We start from the raw sequence: 20,142 nt of genomic DNA on the forward strand, positions 1-20,142 counted from the left end.
CTGAAAGTGTCTGCAATCCCAAATTATGTGGAAAGTTAACATTTTAAAACTTGAAAAAGTCCTACCCTGAGTACTCCAAAAACAAAGCAGTGGTGACCTTCATTGATTTCACCCAGGTTAATTTCCCTCTGACAATAAATGAACCTCATATTCTGGGATCAGCCCTCACATCTTCACACAAATAGGCAAACGACCTGATGTGGCAACATGCCATTTCCCACAAACAGGCAACCTCGATAACTAGATCAAGCTGCTCTTACAGAATTGTTTTCATGCCAATGATTAGCAATGGTAAGACATCCTCAAAAGACTAATTTTCTCTTGGCTTTTTTGTCCCAAAGGTTGATCTTGAACCTGGCATTGCTGAAATAGCATTGGTAGACACCCAATCTTACTTTTCTCTTCTAATTAAACTCATTACCTCAAAGAATTTTGGCAATGCTTCAAAGATATGCTCAAGTTAAGAGGTCATGTCCAGGGCTTAGAAACATGCGTCAGTGCAGTGCAATTGAACAAGCGCTCAGTGCGACATGTCAACAAGCAGCGGGCACAGTTTTCCTTTACTAGTGATGAATAAACTTTGAAATTAGATTTTCTCAGCTAAGTCATCTTTTCAGCCTTTGACTGTAAAATCAGACAAAACAATACTCTGGAATTTATTTGTAATTTTCTCTCCAAGTGAAGTGTCGGCACCACTGAATTCACAGGTTCCGTGAGTCTCTTCAACAACACAAAGTTCTTGGCACTCTTTGTGATTTGAAAAAAAGAAAAAAACCTATTTCAGATGTTCAAAACCTGGGTAGAGTCCTGATTCTCTATTCTAGTAGTCAGCCTGAGATGCCAAAGAGAATTAGACCTCATTAAAAAAAAAAAAGAAAGAAGAAAATCTATCATCTATTAAAGGTTTGTCTATGGAACTCAAATAAGTTGAGCTACCTCATGGCTAGTCTCAGCATCCTCTCCCAGTCCACCATCCTAAAAAGTAGTAAAAAGCAAGTTTAATAATTTGTGATCTGTTGAATTGTTCAAATTATAAAAGTAACGTATCACATCAAAAGGACACAAGAGCTGACCTGGAAGAGTTTCCCCTAGCCAAAGCTGGAACAATTTGAGCAATAAGATAGGTATTCAGAATACCATATTATAACCCCTAAAATAAATTAAATTAAAAATTAATAAATAAAATATCCATGAGCCTCTACTGGCATTAAAAAGAGGATTGAATAAGTAAACAAATGGGGAAGTGATAACTCTTCTTTACAGAAGAATTCCTAACAAACAGAAAAGAAATGAGGGAAATAAAACCCACTATCACAGCACTACAGCAATAACTGCATCTAGATCCACCAGTGAATACACAAATTGGCAGGTGAAGGGTTTTAAGAAGGAACAGGATATTTGATAACCTCAAGGAATTGCCCCCCCCAAATGTTTATTAATTACAAAACGGGAAATAGCGGCTTTGCAGTGGAGAAAACCAACCGACACCACAGGGTCGAGGTTAACGTCAGCATAAGAGACATGCCAACTTCATGTACCCCAAGAGAGTGTGCACTGAGGGGGCACATCCCCTCCATGGCAATCCTCCCCGAATCCATGACCTCAGTCTACCTAATAGTGAGAAAACATCAGACAAACCAAAATTGAGGGACATTCGTTCTACAAAATACCTAACCAGCACTCTTCACAACAGCCAAGGTCATAAAGTCAAGACTGAGAAACCGTCACACATGGGAGGTGCCCCAGGATCCGTGATGACTAAAATTAACGAGGGATCCTGGATGGGCTCCTACAACAAAGTAAGGACATGAGACAGGAAATCGGAGAGACCTGAGTGACAGTCTGGTGCCAGTATTAATTCTTAGTTTTGGTCAGTGCATGTGTTAACATTACAGGAAGCTGAGTGGAGGGTATGAGGGAACTCTTTGGAACTCTCCTAAAAATCTAGTTATTCCAAATTAAAAAAGAAACAGTACATGTTTTTTGAAATGAGTCCTAACAAACAGTATGTGTAAAGGAAAACTCCACCCTCCCCTCCCCAGCCATCCACTCACTGAAGTAACCAGCATGCTGTTAATTTTATAGTTCTTTTTGCTCATAAACATATATACAGACATACACACACACACACACACACACACACACACACACACATTTGCTGAGGTTTTCCCTTTGATTTTTATTAGATTATTTAAAAAATACATTGTTATGAAAAGTAAGGTAAGTATTTGAATCAGTACATTTAATCTTGACAGAAATCTCCTCAAAAGGCTCCAAAAGGCCATTCAGTTGCAGGATGTCCATCAAAACATGTGGGAACTCATCCTGCCTAAAGCAATCTACAGATTCAATGCAATGCTTATCAAAATCCCAACAGCATTCTTCAATGAACTGAAACAAATAGTTTTAAAATTCATATGAAACCACAAAAGACCCTGAATAGCCAAAGCAATCCTAAGAAGGAAGAATAAAGCAGGGGGGGATCTTGCTCCCCAACTTCAAGCTCTACTAACAAAGCCACAGTAATCAAGACAATTTGGTACTGGCACAAGAACAGAGCCACAGACCAGTGGAATAGAATAGAGAGTCCAGATATTAACCCAAACATATATGGTCAACTAATATACGATAAAGGAGCCATGGACATATAATGGGGAAACGACAGCCTCTTCAACAGTTGGTGTTGGCAAAACTGGACAGCTGCATGTAAGAGAATGAAACTGGATCACTGTGTAACCCCATACACAAGAGTAAACTCCAAATGGATCAAAGACCTGAATATAAGTCATGAAACCATAAAACTCTTAGAAAAAAACACAGGCAAAAATCTCTTGGACCTAAACATGACCAACTTCTTCATGAACATATCTTCCTGGGCAAGGGAAACAAAAGCAAAAATGAACAAGTGGGACTACATCAAGCTGAAAAGCTTCTGTACAGCAAAGGACACCATCAATAGAACAAAAAGGCATCCTACAGTATGGGAGAATATATTCATAAATGACAGATCTGATAAAGGCTTGACATCCAAAATATATAAAGAGCTAATGCACCTCAGCAAACAAAAAGCAAATAATCCAATAAAAAAATGGTCAGAGGAGCTGAACAGAAACTTCTCCAAAGAAGAAATTCAGATGGCCAACAGACACATGAAAAGGTGCTCCACATCACTAGTCATCAGGGAAATGCAAATTAAAACCACAATGAGATATCACCTCACACTAGTAAGGATGGCCATCATCCAAAAGACAAACAACAACAAATGTGGGTGAGGATGTGGAGAAAGGGGAACCCTCCTACACTGCTGGTGGGAATGTAAACTAGTTCAACCGTTGTGGAAAGCAGTATGGAGGTTCCTCAAAAAACTCAAAATAGAAATATCATTTGACCCGGGAATTCTACTCCTAGGAATTTACCCTAAGAACTCAGCAGCCCAGTTTGAAAAAGACAAATGCACCCCTATGTTTATCACAGTACTATTCACTATTCACAATAGCCAAGGAATGGAAGCAACCTAAGTGTCCATCAGTAGATGAATGGATAAAGAAGATGTGGTACATATACACAATGGAATATTATTCAGCCATAAGAAGAAAACAAATCCTACCATTTGCAACAACATGGATGGAGCTACAGGGTATTATGCTCAGTGAAATAAGCCAGGCAGAGAAAGACAAGTACCAAATGATTTCAGTCATCTGTGGAGTATAAGAACAAAGGAAAAACTGAAGGAGCAAAACACAAGACTCATAGAACCCAAGAATGCACTAACAATTACCAAAGGAAAAGGGACTGGGGAGGATGGGTGGGAAGGGAGGGATAAGGTGGGGGTAAAAAAGAAAGGGGGTATTATGATTAGCATGTATAATGTGGGGGGGCATGGGGAGGGATGTGCAACACAGAGAAGACAAATAGTGATTCTATAGCATCTTACTACGCTGATGGACAATGACTGTAATGGGGTTTGTGGGGGGAACTTGGTGATGGGGGGAGTCTAGTACGCATAATGTTCCTCCTGTAATTGTAGAGTAATGATACAAATAAAAAACACAAAAAACATGTGGGAACTCCTTTTCCCCCCAGCTTACTTCTGGGGCTCTTACAGTCCCTGCTCAAAAACTTTTCCTCTATCTCCCCGCTGTATTCCTTGTCTCCAAGTTCCTAACCCACAGTGATGGCCTCCCGTTTATTCATCTCAGCCCCCACCTGCCTTCTGAACCCACCTGCTCACCCACTCTCCTGTGGCCACTTCTCCACCCCCTTCTGGCTCCAGGGGGGCCCCCATGCCCTCGGCAGCATGCGCTCCACAACCAGAGTCAGAGCAAGAACCACAAGATCCTTCAAGACGGCAGGGGGGCTGTTAAGTATAGCAGTAACTTTGTTCCTGCTGCACTATTTTTGACTCAAATGTTTTTCAAAGCAAGAGGGCTGTCGCGGCACTGCTCAGTATTTTTAAAAGACATAACCCACCCCGAAGAAATTACACCCAATCTTTGCAGTAAATATGGATCCATATTTGATAGGAGCCATAGAAATTTAGGCAAAGGGGTGTCTGCTGCCATAGTCAGCAGCACCCAAGGGAAGCAGGAGGGGACATAACAATGAGGGGAGAGGCTTGACTGCACTTCCAGGGTTGACCAATGGTGTCAGGGATGAATTGTCAGGGGCACAGCGATCCCAGGAATCCAGCTGTCCTTGGGACCAATTCTGTTTGTCTCCCTGTACACAGATAATGGCGGCCTATGCTCCCATCCCACTATTTAATGCAGCCTAAAGGCAGATCTGTGTGTTCTTAACTCTGATGGGTCTCTTGGGTTAGGTAGGGTGGATTCTAACTTACGGAAGGATGTCATCAAAATAATTGTTTTTGATACTCTACTGTGGCAAACACACAAAAAAATCTAACTTTTTTTGGCACCAGTTAGTCCTGGCACTGAATCTCAGTCTTCCCACTTACTTGCTGTGTGATGTGGGAAAACTACTTCCCCTCTCTGAGCCTATTTTTCTCATATGCTAAAAGGTAATCATATTATCCATTTTATATGGTTTCTATCATGGTTAAAGACCAAATAATGTATGTGAGATGCCTATGCTAGAGCTTGGTAATTAAAAACACCCCATGTTAAAAGGATAAATTACACAAACCATTTACTGAAATGTCGATAGAGATACGTATATGCATATATTTGGCATTTAGAGATATTCTGGCTATCTGACAAGGTCATTTATATAAAAGTGCTTACTCCCCACCCCCAATTTTGCTGGAAAAACAAGTAGACACCATAAGCATAAAAAAAGCCTATCAAAGCTCCTGCAGGTACTAAGCAGCGGCTTTGGAAAGTGTTGGGCGAGGCTGGATTGTTCTCAGGGTACCCCTGGAACAATTTTCCAAAAACAGAATATGGGTCAGATTTTACTTCCCACTTAAAAACTACCTCAGTGAGTGGAATGAGCTTCTTTCCTTTAGGAAACCAAGAAAAGAAAAAAAATACATATTCTGAATAAGTATTAGAAAGGGGGAAATTACACACTTTGAATGAGTCATCTACTCACACTCAACACCCATTTAGCATCCTTGTATCCATGGGAGCAGGTGAAAATAAATAGGTTCCGCTAACGGTGAATCCCGGCTCTGAACTCAAAGGGTGCTGATGTTTTTGCATTTTGCTTGGGTTAGCTGAATTAATCTTCAACAGGGCACTTTGAAATAAGGACTATGATTATCCCTTTCTAAAGTGAGGAATTGAGTTCAGAAAGGTACAATGCATTCAAAGTGCTTAACAGCGCATGGGCACACAGTGAACACACACCACACCAGTTACAGCAATAATTATGACTGCTTGCACTGGTGCCACAGCTAGTTGGGCGCAGAGCCAGGCTGTTCTGAGCACCCACACCTGACAAAGCCACGTGCTTCCCAGCAGCTGGCAGAGGCTGACTGACTCTCCTCCTCCCCGTTTCCCTAGACTTACAGGACATCTGTTTTTGAGATACTTAATCTTGCCCCCACCCAGCCCCTTATTATTTGCAAGGTCCTCTCAATTTGACATCTCCTTTGATTCTCAATCTTATAAGGTAAGCAGAGCAGAAACTCCTCTCCGCATTTCACAAATGAGGAAACTGAAGCTCAGAAGGTTCTGGAGTTGCCCAGAATTCTCTGGTCAATACTCATGTGCACACACACACACACACACATATACACACACATCCCAATTCTCAGGGTTAGGGTCATTCATTGTTTTTAATTCTATAAATGCTATGTATTGATTTATAAAATTGGGAAATGACCAAAGCTATGATCGAAGAAAAATTAAACATTTCAGTAAGCATACTTCTCAGAGGCACCTGGTGTCAGTATGTTGGCACAATTCAAAGGTGAGAGATTGGTGGAACAAAGTCCAAGGCCAAACCAACATTTTGATTTGACCAAAGCTGTTTTTTAAAGTGTAAGTAAGTGTAAAAGTATAAATGGCTAAAATTGAAAAATTGGAGGATTTTGCACAGATACCATAATTTTCAGCTTCTCTTGAAAAAATGTGAAGAGCTAGCAATGCATTGGCAACCACTGGCTGGGACCCCCATATTCTAGAGGGCATGTCCTCTCCATTTGCCACAGTCCCCACCACTCCCTGTTGTTTCACACCTGAGCTGAGCCACTAGTTGCCATTAACTACTGACTCCTATAGTCATCAAAGTCATAATCACTGAGTATATCTTTCCTGTCCTTTCGCTATGCAAAGAATATTTTCTGTTGGTGATCATCGTATATTAACAACTTTTTCACTTGCCTTTTTTAGTTTGTATCATTAGCAATTTCCCACATTAGAAATTCTTACACATTATCATTGCTATACAGCTTTCTATTATAAACATATGTGTACTTTATTTCTGACGTTTTGCCATTATAAATAACTGTGATTACCTTTTTTAGAATATTTAAATTTGGATTTTTTTTTGATGTGTGTAAAGATTGGACAATTGGAATATCTCCCTATTAAAGTCTCCAGTCCTGGCAAATCCTACCATTTGCAGCAACATGGATGAAGCTGGAGGGTATTATGCTCAGTGAAATAAGCCAAGCGGAGAAAGAGAAATACCAAATGATTTCACTCATCTGTGGAGTATAAGAACAAAGGAAAAACTGAAGGAACAAAACAGCAGCAGAATCACAGAACCCAAGAATGGACTAACAGGTACCAAAGGGAAAAGGACTGGGGAGGATGGGTGGGTAGGGAGGGATAAGGGGGAGGGAAGAAGAAGGGGGGTATTAAGATTAGCATACATGGTGGGGGGGAGAAAGGGGAGGGCTGTACAACACAGAGAAGACAAGTAGTGATTCTACAACATTTTGCTATGCTGATGGACAGTGACTGTAAAGGGGTTTATAGGGGGGACCTGGTATAGGGGAGAGCCTAGTAAACATAATATTTGTCATGTAAGTGTAGATTAATGATAACAAAAAAAAAAGAAAGAAAAGGGGGATTACTCCCTGATAGGATAAAACTAACTGTAAATCAACGATTAATGCATGCTTTAAATATCCTTAATTTTGACCACTTAAAGGGTGTCAGATGATCGGCCATGGAGGTACATTTTTCTGATAATATCCCTTTCTCTTAAAAAAAAAAAAGCAGTTCCTGTGTGGTGACCTCCAATGAGTTCTACACAATGGTATAAAGGGCATATAAAAGTGTAGGCAAAGGGTCTGTTTGTGTTTATACAGAGGATCAAAGCCTAATTTGGCTACCCAGAAAATGAACTAAGATACGATATGAAGAAGAACTTCCAACATCAGCACTCTCTGGAAGACTCATACCAGAAGATGATCATCAAAAAACCTCAACAAAGATCCAGGCACTGCTACAGCTGTAGCTGCATTCATCCCCTCGGTTCCTGGACTTGCCATGGGAATGAAGAAGGAAATATCTAAGCTGGCCTGTGCATTCAGTAAAACAACAAATTTGACTGGATCTATACTGTTGGAACTCAACCAAGAATTAGGAGAAGTGCAAGTTGTAGCGCTCCAAAATCTTACAACTACAGACTATCTACTGTTAAAAGAACATGTGGGATGTGAATAGTCCCCAGTAATGGGTTGTTTTAATTTGTCTGATTTCTCTCAGACTGTTCAAGTTCAGTTGGACAATATCCACTATATCATAGATAAGTTTTCACAAATGCCTAAGGTGCCTAACTGGTTTTCTTGGTTTCACTGGAGATGGCTGGTAATTATAGGTCTGCTTTGGTTATGTAACTGTACTCCTATTATGTTAATGTGTGTGCGCAATTTAATTAGTAGTTTAAAACCTATACATGCTGAAGTTACTCTACAAGAAGATAGGTCAAAGAAATAATCAATCTTCCCATGTTTTCTTCCGCCTGCTACTTCTATAGCATTTCTTCTTCCTTCCTAATTACAACCCTTAAATAGAATTCGTGCCTCATATCAAATTTACCAAGTATCATAATTCCTCCAAGTGGTAAAGAGACCTCAAGACAAATGCTGGGCATAGAAGCCACAGGGCATAAATATGCAAGGAAGTAAAAAGCTAACCTTTTCAAACAATAAGGCTTCTCTCTCACTTACCAACTTTACATTTCCCTGTATGGCCCCGGAAGGTGACTGGTTAGCCAGAGACGGGTAAGATTCCTCAAGGGAGGAACAACCTAAGACAGGCACAGTCGCAGGGGGGCCATCAGGTGAGAAATTGGGGATCAACAGAGGTGAGGCTTAGAACCTCTCCCCCCCTGTTCTGAGAGAAATCTTCTGCATCCATGGATGTTTTATTGCCCCTGTCTAGCTTGGATTAACACATAGTCTACAGGCACACACCTGATCATCTACATTTGCTCTCTTACAACACTAAACTATGTTTTCTACCTTTATCTTGCATCTACCTACCACTTCAGCATTTTATTAAAAATCATAATAATAAGAGAGAAATGTGGTATCCACATATAAATCAAGTATAAAAATCAAACGAATATTCATATTTGAACTGATTGTTTATAGTTCATAATGCATGATCAAAACCGAAAGTTTCTGTGATGACTGCCCTTGTATTGTTCACCGTGTAACTTATTCACTATGTAAGAATTTGTTCTCCATGTAAGAACTTGTTCATTATGCTTCAGAAGATTGGAGACTGATGAAAATTAGGCTTGGGGTGGATTAATGATTGTGCATTGAGCATTGACTCCCCTATACAGAATTTTATTGTTGTTAACAACCATTTGATGAATAAATATGAGAGATGCCCTCTCAAAAAAAAAAAAAAGTACAGACTTCCAGTTGTGAAATAAATAAGTCACCGGGATGTAATGTATAGCATAAGGAATATAGTCAAAATATTGTAACAACTTTGTATGGTGATAGCTGGTAGCTAGAATTATCATGTAGATAAATGTTGAATCACTGTGTCATACACCTGAAACTAATGTAATACTGTGTGTCAACTACCCTTCAATAAAAAATAATTATCTACAAAAAAGAAAAAAAAGTGTCCAGTCCTGGGATTAAACATGTCAGTCCCCTTTCAATGCCATCAGTGACCTATGACCTCATCTACAATGGCTACTGCCTTGTTTTTTTGTCCTTACATTTAAAACAAATCCACAAAGAAGTTTATTTCTGACCCAAGAGGAACATCAAAATAAACATTTGACTCACATACTCACTCAGCATAATTTTCTTCAATAAAGTACATAATCACTCAGGGCAGTGCTAGTTTACTTCTTCTACCATTACTGTCCCCTGTATTCTTACCTTAGTAATACTAATGTCCCCATGACAGTATTCACAGAATCAAATTTGTTCAGAGAATTTATAATATTCCCAATAGTGTGTCATACAGATTAGAAAAGAGTCATTCTACTAAATAGAATACTCTTCTGCCTAACAACCATGAGAGCATTCTAAGAAGTTTCTTTTATAGTCTGTAGAGTGAATGTCCCAGCACTCCAGTACAACAGCACATTTTAGCCTCACTCTGTATTTTGGAATTCTAAGGGAACCTCTCCTGTGATTGTTCTTCATACATCCTCTCCTTGCCTTCTTTAAAGAGTCTTATTGCCTGTTTCGACTTCTTCATTAGACTATCAAAGTAGATTTTAAAATATTCATTCTCACTGAGTTGGGCAAGTTTCTGGTTGTCATCATATTTACTCAGTATAAGCCGCAAATGCAGATATGTATCAGGTAAAATGTCAAGTATATATGGAGGGCTATTTTTCAATTGAAGTTTGGGATTTTGGCACAGTCTGACCACCAAGGGCAGATATCAAGTGCAATGGGGGATGAGGGTGCTCCAGGCTAAGAGTGGAACCTTTAAAGGAATGATGAGGGTGCTGGTGGCAAGAGTGATAAGAGCAACTGAATGACGCTGTGCCACTCACTGTTAAAAGCAAGGTGCATGTGTTACCGCATTCAAGCCTCCCAGCGTTCCTGGGATAGGTACTATGATTACTATGTCCATATTGAAGATGAGGAAACTGAGGAACGTGTTCCAAGTCATGCAGCTAGTGAGTGTCAGAGCCAAGATCTGAACCCAGAAGTCTGCCTCCAGAATCCATGCTCAGCCATCATGCTGTAATAATAATTACAGCAGCCCCCCTTTACCCACGGGGGTGCAGACCCCCACTGGATGCCTGAAACCCCAGAGAGCACCACACCCTATAGATGTTATAGTCTTCCCACACATACATACCTATGATGAAGTTTAATTTATAATTAGGCATTGTAGGAGATTAACAACTGTAACTAAGAATAGACCAATTAAAAACATATACTGTAATAAAAGGATGGGAATTTGGCCTCTTTCTGTCTCTCTTAAATATCTTATTGTCCTGTACTCACCCTTCTTGTGATGATGTGAGGTGATGAAATGCCTACGGGATGAGATGCAGTGAGGGGAAGGACCAAGGCTTTGGGATGCGGTGTCAGGCCACTGCTGACCTTCTGACCATCGTCAGGAGGAGGGTCCTCTGTGTCTGGACAATGGTTGCCCACGGGTAACTGAAACCATGGAAAGTGAGAATGTGGATTAGGGGGGACTATTATGTTATTGTGCTATCATAATAAAATAGCAGTAATTATTATCACCATCCATCACATTCTGTTCTTCCCACAGCCCAATGAGCAGAGCATTTTAGCCCCATTTTATCACTGGAAACTGAGGCTCAGGGAATTACTCAGAGACCAAGGGGCAAAGCCAAGATGTGGCCTCCTGAACAGCCATGTTTCAGCAGGTGTGGGCAGCAGACACAAGCTTGCAAAATTTTTTTTTAAAACAATAATTAAAATTACCAACCTTGGGATACCACCCAGCTCACAGGGACCCACCCTCAGTTTGGGTCATGTTTTATAGACTTGAAATCCAAATGTAGGGAGGCAGGTTACTCAGAGTTTTCATATTTCTCAGTAACAAGAAGCATAAAATGGGATTCTCTGCACCATTGAGTCCTTGTGGAGAATGAAATTTACAAAACATAAGTGGTGAGAATGAAAGAAGGTTCTAGTCCAATGAGGAAAAATTAGTATGATCTGAATGGTGATGAAGGAAAAATACAAAATAATTTTGGTTGTAAACACTGTTTTTAGTTTGTTTTTTAATAGAAAAGATGCTGACCTACTGTTTTCTCCAGGTACCCAGAGGGCTGAACAAATGGAAAAGCATCAAGCTGGAAAACAGGAAGCATGTCTTCCACATGAGCTGATGAAACACTACAGAAGCACCCAACCAATAGATTGATCTAAGCAGAGAACTGATGAATTAAAACGTTACTTGATAGTTCACAGAATCTCCAGGAGGGTCAGAGGATTAGGTTTGCACAGCCAGGATCAGCACCTGAAATCACGTTGCACTGGCCTAATGAAGATGCTACAGCGACTGCCACTGGGTGCAGACATCTCCCACTACACCCCAAATCCCCACAGCATTGCCACGAGGATCACTGCCACTTGAAACTGGCTCTGGTCACAGCCACTTCCACCTGCCCAATACTCCACATGCCGGCCTCCAAATCAAAGTGTGGCTGCATCTGCTGGGAGGATGCCAGGTCATGTGCCTGCCCCTAGCTGCTAGGGAGGCCAGGAAGTGAGTGGTGACACTTTTAGCATAGTGTGACCAACTCGTCCTGATTTACCTGGGCAGTTCCAGCTTTTAAACAGTAAGCCCCACGACCTGGGACTCCCTCAGTCTTGGGCAAACTGGGACAACTGATCACCCTTTGAAGAGGATGGTGGTCTGTGGACAAGAGGTAAGGAGGGCATGATGTGGACTCTGAGGAGCCAAAACGGAAAAATGCCTACCATGTTCTCCAAAAGAGGCCAAAAGAAGATGCAGGCCCTGTTGGAGTTGAGGAAGAAAAGAGACCTGCCTGAGGGCAGGAAGCGAGGTAAAGTGAAGTCTTGCACTTTCTCTCAGCTACAGAATTCTAGAATTTTGGAACACCAAGATCTTGCAACACTGCAAGGCCACAAGTCGTGCCAGTGACCCACCAGTGTTTGCAGACCCTCATTATGTGGACTGTTACACATGAGCTCTCCCGCGGCTAGGGGTGAGCCCAAACGGATTTAATAAGAACTCAAAACTCAACACAGTTTTTCATTCCACTGGGAATAAACAGAAGGATAAAAATCACTTCCCCCAAGTAAGCCTCACTGTGCAAGTTTTCCTAGAATCCAAAATTGCCACTTCAAGAGGACACAGCATAGACACGAGGGGCTGGATGGTGGGTACATGACCGACTGTCCCCAGGCAAGTATTCCTAATACTCCTGTCTGTTGAGGGCATGGGGGAGGCCCACCCCATGCCTGGCCCATGGCTACAAATAAGCATGTGATCCCAATCTGACCAATCACAGAACCCCATGGCCCAGACCCAGCTAGTGTGACCCAAGTCAGGCCAACAGACCCTCCCCTAGGTTTTCCAGATTTGGACATTAGAAGCCCCGCTTCTGGGCTCCTAACTAGAATTTGAAGCTAAGACCCAGTGACTATCTTCTCTGCCCTGTGCAGAAAGCTTGTTGGCCACAGGAAAAAATGGAGCCTTTTGGAGACTAGAAGCAACCTGAGAGTGATGGGAGAGAGTCAGAACAAGGCTCCCGTGCCATCAAAGCCCTGCTTCCTCCCTGGGGCCCTGGTTCCTGCAGGTACTCCCACCCCTTCCCAGTGTGGGAGCCCACAGAGTCCCCTCACTTCTAGGCAACCCTTTGACTAACAGCAAACAAAAGCTACAGGAGTTACAAAGCAATCAGACTAGAATGGTTATGTTCTGTGGATTGCTCTGGGAATATTCATGCAAAACAACGTTGAGACAACGTTCAGCCTGTTTTCCCTGAGACTCCCCTTCAGATCGCTTCCCCTATCCTCTCTGAAACTGAGTCACCTCCACTGTAAACTGGGGATAATAAATAGAACCAGCTTCCAAGGGTTGCTGGTGGCTTCAGTGGGTAATGCACGCAAAGCCCTTCCAGGTTGAACCCTGGATGACTTTGGGTTATAATGGACCCTTGAGATGAGGGGGCTCAGTGAAGTCATCAAGGACCCTCTCAGGTTAGAGAGCTAGTGAGCACAAGGAAGACCCACAGCCTGGCTGCAGACTCCAAGTCCAGTGCTCCTTATATTCTAGCACAACCTCAGTGGAGGAAGCAGGTGCCCAGGTGCTCTGGTGGAAGGGGAAATTGACCAGATGGCAAGAGGCACAAATCACGGAGGGATTATTTTGAAAGCCACCCCTTAAGGGTTGTTTGCATGGCTCAATGGGTTCCTTGGCCAAACAGGCAACTCAGTAGACAGAGCTGGCCCTACCTGGGGCCCAGGGACCTGGGAGGAAACCCCGGGGAGGTGGGAGTGTCCCGGGAGGTAGTGAAGGGAGTCAGATCTCGAGGGTCATTGCCAGTGCAGAGACTGATGGCAGCAGCCAAGCTCACTGTCTACTTGAGGGATACTTCCTTGGGTTTTTCTGTAGCTGAAGAGTTAGTACAACTGAGAGGAAATGGGGAAAGCAGGGGAACAGAGGGAGAATGCGGAACCGCACAGTTGGCACCAGACTTGAGACATCAGGCACTCAGAAATCCATTCCTACCAAGACCACAGACAGAATTGCAAGCCAATTCATTTCACTGCAAATTAAACTTCCAGTATTCCAAGTGCTCAGCTTCTGGCTACACCATGCATTTATCAAGCATTGTAAGTTGGAGGTACACAGAATTATATGATCATAGGTTGAGCCAGGGGGAAATTATTAACACCAATAAGTAATCAGACAGTTAAGATCCACATAAAGAACTAATAGAGATCATTAAAATATGAGATAAATGTGGAAAAGACACAAGGAGGATATTTCCCCAAGAAAGAATAGAAACTAAAAAACAGCATAGAAAAAAAAGTGTTTGGCATCACCAATAACAAAAGAAACGTAAGCAGAAACCATCATGTGTTACATGACATATATTAAATCAGCAAAAATAATAAGTAACAATAATGCCCAATGATGGAAAATTGGCAAGCTCAAATATTGCTAAAGGCAGAGTACTTGGGAAAGCAATTTAAAGTATTCCTAGAACTATAAAATTATTGATACCCTATGGTCCAGTGATCACACTCCATGGAATTTTTCTAAACAAATCCAGAAGCCCAATGTCCAAAGATGTTGCCACTGCAACATAACTTAATGCTGTGCCTAAAAATACTTTAAAAACAATCTATATGTCCACATTATGGAAACAGTTCAACAAATTATAGTGTCCACCTAATGGAATATCCTAGAACTATATAATATGACAATTGTGACGACTATGTAACAAATTTAAAAACGTTGACTATGCCTAGCACAAAAAAGGACAGAAAAATGTATGCAAGTTAGGGTTGTAATTATAGAAAATGTGTATTTTCAGGGGTACATGAATACAAGAAGCTCAGAATAATTAAAAGCGCTGCTAAGTCAGTAGGGTAGTGAGAGTGGGTGATTTTTCAGCCTCAACTCATCAAGGAATTTGGGTAGGGTTCTTCTGTTCTCTCACTTTTTCTTTCTTCCCTTCAGCTCAGCGTTCTGGGAAGGTGTGGTGTGCAAGGGAGGAACTGCCTGGGGAGCCATAAGTGACAGCAGAATTTGCCTTATCCAAAGTCACACAGACAGCGGGCCTTCTGGCCAGCGTTACTCACACCCCATGGGCTTCTATCTTCAAACCCAGTTTCCCAGCAGGCCCTGTGTCCTTCCCCCAATGCTGTTCTGGTCAGTAGCAGACCCAGGCTTTCAGAGGAAAGGAGACCGACCACTGGAAGAAAGCCTGAAAGTCACAAGTGAAGCCCCACTCTTCTTGGATTTATGGTTTATGAAGAACGTCTGCATCTTTCATCTTGAGACTCCAAGAATCCTTGGAGGATGTAGAACAAAGAATATCATTTGAGGAAGAAACTGAGGCTCAGAGGGGTGAACCACCCTCCCCAGGGTTGTTGCACAGGCTCTAAGTGGCAGAGACAGCAGAACCCAGGCCTGATGACTACAAGCCCACATTCTGCTGGCTAATTAGGGAGGTTCCCGGGAGAAGCTGAGCTGCCTCCCCAAAAGCCAACTCCCCTTGAAACCTTCATAACAGGGAGAAGTTCTGATTCATTAGAAACCTCCCAAGGGGAAGAACACTGATTGTCTGGACCACAGACTCCTGAACTTGAATGTGCATCACAATTCCTCAGAGGGCATTTAACTATGGATTGCTGGGCCCACCCCAGTTTCCAAGACACCCTTCCAGGTGGTGCTCAGGCTGCTACGCTGTGGCCCACACCTTGAGAACCACTGCTCTGGAAGCCTGGATAAGTGCTTGAACTTGAAGATGTACTTGAGGCAGTGGGGAGACATGGTCTGCATGAAAACCGAGAAGAATGATGTGTCCTTTTGCTGCCAACAGGAAAGCGAAACCAGAAGGGGGCTGAGCATACGGGAGGATGCCTGGGTACTCTGAGAAGCGACCTAGCATACAACTCCAACAACTTCCATTAGAGCAACTCGCATTCAGAGGGCTCTGCTCGTGCCTGGAGGAGGTGAACACTGAGGAGCGATTGGGTGTCACTGGTGGGACTGGTGTGGGACACATGGCCAACACAGCCAGATGTGCAGGCTGGCGACCTGGATGCCAGCCGCCTGGAAATTAGTGGGAAGGGCTTTGGACATCAAGGCTGTGGTGTCAGGGGACCGAGGGTGCGTCATGAAGCTCCTGAGGGCAGGGCCAGCTGACACATAAATCGGATGAACTAATGAGATGAGGGCAAATTTTTGTGGCTCTATCATGATACATTGTCACAGTATATTGTCATGCACTTATAAATACAACACAAATGAAATTATCAAATTCAATGGTTGCTCTGTCCTCCAAGGTGTGTGAGGCACCCAGGGAGGGAGGTGAGGGTGCAGGACCTAGGCTGGCGCCCTGATCCTTGGCAGCTCGTATGATGCCTGAGATTCCACCATGGGAGATTGCTTCCTGGAAGGAAGGCTCTTGCATCTTCCAGAATGCTCTGTCAAAGTGTCCTTGGAAAGATGACTTACCCATCAATTAGCTCCACAAATATGTACAGAGCCTCTGTCAGGTACCAGTGATATAAAACCTTTAGACAGGAGCTAATGTTTTAGTGGGTTTTAATTGGCAACCAGCCTGTCTCCTTTTAATTTAAAATGGTCAACGGAGTGAAGAAGCAGGGAGCTGAATGAGCCACATGGTGAAGTGGCATTTTAATTCTTGTTGTTAACAGGCTGCTGCTGTTATTATGAATGAGAGTGCTCATCAGAGAGGCCAGCAGGGCGCACAGTTGTCCATGGGCTCTGCGACTCTGGGGAGCCAGAGTCCCCTTGCCAGGCGCCAGGCAAGGATGACAGCCCTGCTGGATGAAGAATGGAGGGGCACGAGGGCCGGGGTGTCGGGTGGGGAGGGGGGAGCAGCAGGGGCATAGGAAAGATGGGGACCTGGGGCGCCTGAGTGCTCCAGGCATCTGAGAATACTCAGTCAGACAAGAGCTCCAGAGAAGCATGTGGGGGACAAACCCCTGCCGGTGTGTTCAGGGCTCTATCCAAGGGGGAGGTGGGGGCTGGGCTCAGTTCTTCAGGAAGCCTACCCCAGACATCCCAGAGGCCTCCGGCGAGGGAAGTATGTTTGCAGCCAGCTTGGGAGTAATTCTGTATGCCTCACTGTACTGCAGAGCTTTCAAAAGCCCAAATGACAGGGGAAGGGGGTGAAGAAGAACTCTTTAGCAAACAGCCCAAGTGGTATCCCCAGGAAGGAGCACTAGACTTGGGGTCATGAGACTCAGAGTCTGATCTTTGCCACCTTTGGGCTGTGTAAACTCAGCAAAGTCATTTCCTCCCTTGAGCCTCATTTCCTCACTCATGAGAGAGGTGCTGACACTTACTTCCTAGCTTCTGCGAGGCCACAGACGGCAATGGTTAGAGGCACTGGCTCTGGAGCCCAACTGCTGGGATATTCAAGTCCTAGCTGGGCCACAAACTAGCTGTGTGACTTTCAGCAGGTCACCTAACCTCTCTGTGCCTTGATTTTCTCATTTGTAAAATGAGGCTATTCTATTTGACAGGATTCCTATAAAAATCCTATACAATAATATATGTAACACAGAACAACTTCTAACCAGAACAACTTACGGCATTGGGCAAGTATGACGTAAGTAAGTGCTTATTTTATTTTAAAGACCAAATAGGATATTAATTGTCAAACCCATCAACCCACTACCTTTGTGAGGGAAGGCTGGTGGTTTCTGGAGGGGACTGGCTGCAGCGGCAGGTACCACGGCACGTTCCCATGAGTGAAGAAAGAGGCAGCCTTTCCTGTGCCTCCCAATCCAACCAGAGGGAAGCCCAGGAGGAGCTTTTGGGTAGGCTGGGGGGGGCTTGCAGGATGAGGGCACAGACACCCCCTCCTTGGCTGGATCTCTGCAGAGCTGCAGAAGCTCAGAGGCTCCCCTAAGCAGTACTGGAGTCCTTGGTAGTGCCCAATAGGAGACCCCAAGAGTTTGGGGTATGTAAGGATAGGCCTGGCGTTGGTCCTTCAGAGAAAGCTAAGGCAGGTGGCTGGCAGGTGCAGCCGGCAGCGGCAGAGCAAAGGAGGGCAGCCTGCATGTCGGGCAGGGGCAGTTCTCTGCATGGACTTCCCCACCGCCCCTGTCCCCTTCCCATTCATGTGTTGAAGCCCTAACCCTGAAGGTGACTATTTGGGGCAAGCAAGTAATGAACGTTAGTGAGTTCATAAGGGTGGGGCCCTGATCTATAGGCTTAAGTGTTCTTGTAAGTGGAGACACCAGAAAGTTCATTCTCTCTCTAGCACGTGAGGACACAGCAAGAAGGTGGCCATCTGCAAGCCAGGAAGAGGGCTCTCCCCTGAGACTGTATCAGCCTGCACCTTGACCTCGGACCTCCAGCCTCCAGAACTATGAGAAATGTCTGTTATTTAAGCCAATCAATGGGACTTTGTTATGGCAGCCCAAGCTCCCAAGCTAAGACATTCAGGAAACCTACATACCCCTGGTCACCCAGGGAACTCTGGGGGGCTGCCTGCCAAGGCCAGGGAGCCGCCGGGGTGTGCACCAAGGCCAGGAGCCAAGATCAGCAGAGGGTGCAGCTGGAGAGGCTGGGGTGGAAGTGCCTGGGGAGCACTGTGCAGAGAGAGCAGGGTCAGGGCATCTGCCAGAAGGGAGAGCTACCGTCAACACTAGGCTTGGTACAAAAAAGGCCTTTGAGCCTTGTTCCAAACCCTTCCAGATGGTGGAGGCAGGGTGAAAGTGAACAGCACACCAGAGAGCCAGACCGCGGCCCCATCCCCACTCGGGCCAGGGGCAGTCTCAAGGCCGCAGAGGACAGAAGCTTCGCATTAGAAATGAACTGAAAGTTGTGTTTATACTGGGCTTCCTCTCCCTTTTTTTAAATTGAGGTGTGACACTTTGCTATCCAGTGTGGTTCTGGATGGGGCATGGACATCACCTGGGAGCCTGTCAGAAAAACAGTCTCAGCCCCCACCCCAGACCTGTGGGTCAGAGTCTGAATTTTATTGGCTGATCTGTGTGCCCTGTAGAAGCTTAAGCACTGGTAAAATACACAGCCAGCCTGAGGGCTGTTTACACAGGGAGACACAGGAGGAACTACCACCAGAAACATACCACCTCTCCAGCATCCCACAGGCTAACTCCCAACAGATTGGAAGGGTGCAGGCTCTACCCAGGCCGTCAATAGGAGGGACAGGGCACACCTGCAGGGCCACCTGGAGGCCGGCAGGAGAGCGGGCTAGGTCAGTCCCCAATGCAGACAGCTAGTCTGGCTCAGGTGGAAGCCCGCACCCCCGGGCGGAGCCCCCTCCCCTCCAGCTCAGCCCCTCCCTCCCTGCATGCCTGGCTGGGTGCCCAGGTTTACCTTCTGGGCCACCTGTTCTGCAGATTCATAGAAATGCAGATGGTGGCCTCCTGCGGTAGGGCATTAGGGCTGCAGCTCCTCCAACGGCCAATTTTTCTTTTTTCCTTCCAGACAGGAACATGCTGCTTGCTTTTCATAACTTGCAATTTTTAGAGTTTGCCACTCTAGCCTGTGCAGTCAAGCAGCCAAGACTAGGTTCTGATGCTACTTCTCTGAGGCTCCTTCCGGGGAATTCATTAAGACTTTGAGGATGCCGGCATGTTCTCAGCAAGGAACTAGTCCCCTCTGTTCACCGTGGCCTTGCCATGGGCCGCCCAGGGAGTCCCCAGAGCCATGTTTGCTCTGGAGGGTCTGTTCTGAGGAATGGGACCCCCTCCTGCCTAAGAATCATGCCAAGTAACTGGCTGCCATTGTCTGGAACATTTCTGAACTTAGGCACTATTGCCTTCCAGGCCAGATACTGGAAGTGCATTGTATGATGCTCAGCAGCCTCTAGTTCTACCAGATGCCAGGAGCACCCCAGGACATTCACAACTGTCCCCTGGGAAGCAAAATCCTCCTGGGGTGAGAACCACTGGTCTAAATGGACCCCCTATGCCCTGTGTGCTGGGCTGGAGGAACTGGGATGGCCTGGCGACAGGAGTGCCCAGGAATAAATAATTCAAGTCACTAATCAACACTGAGGGGAAGTTTCAGCATGCCCACTGCCACAAAGAAGGGACAGAAGTGCCAG

This window comes from Manis javanica, chromosome 3, assembly GCF_040802235.1.
Source record: "Manis javanica isolate MJ-LG chromosome 3, MJ_LKY, whole genome shotgun sequence".
Classification (NCBI taxonomy): Eukaryota; Metazoa; Chordata; class Mammalia; order Pholidota; family Manidae; genus Manis; species Manis javanica.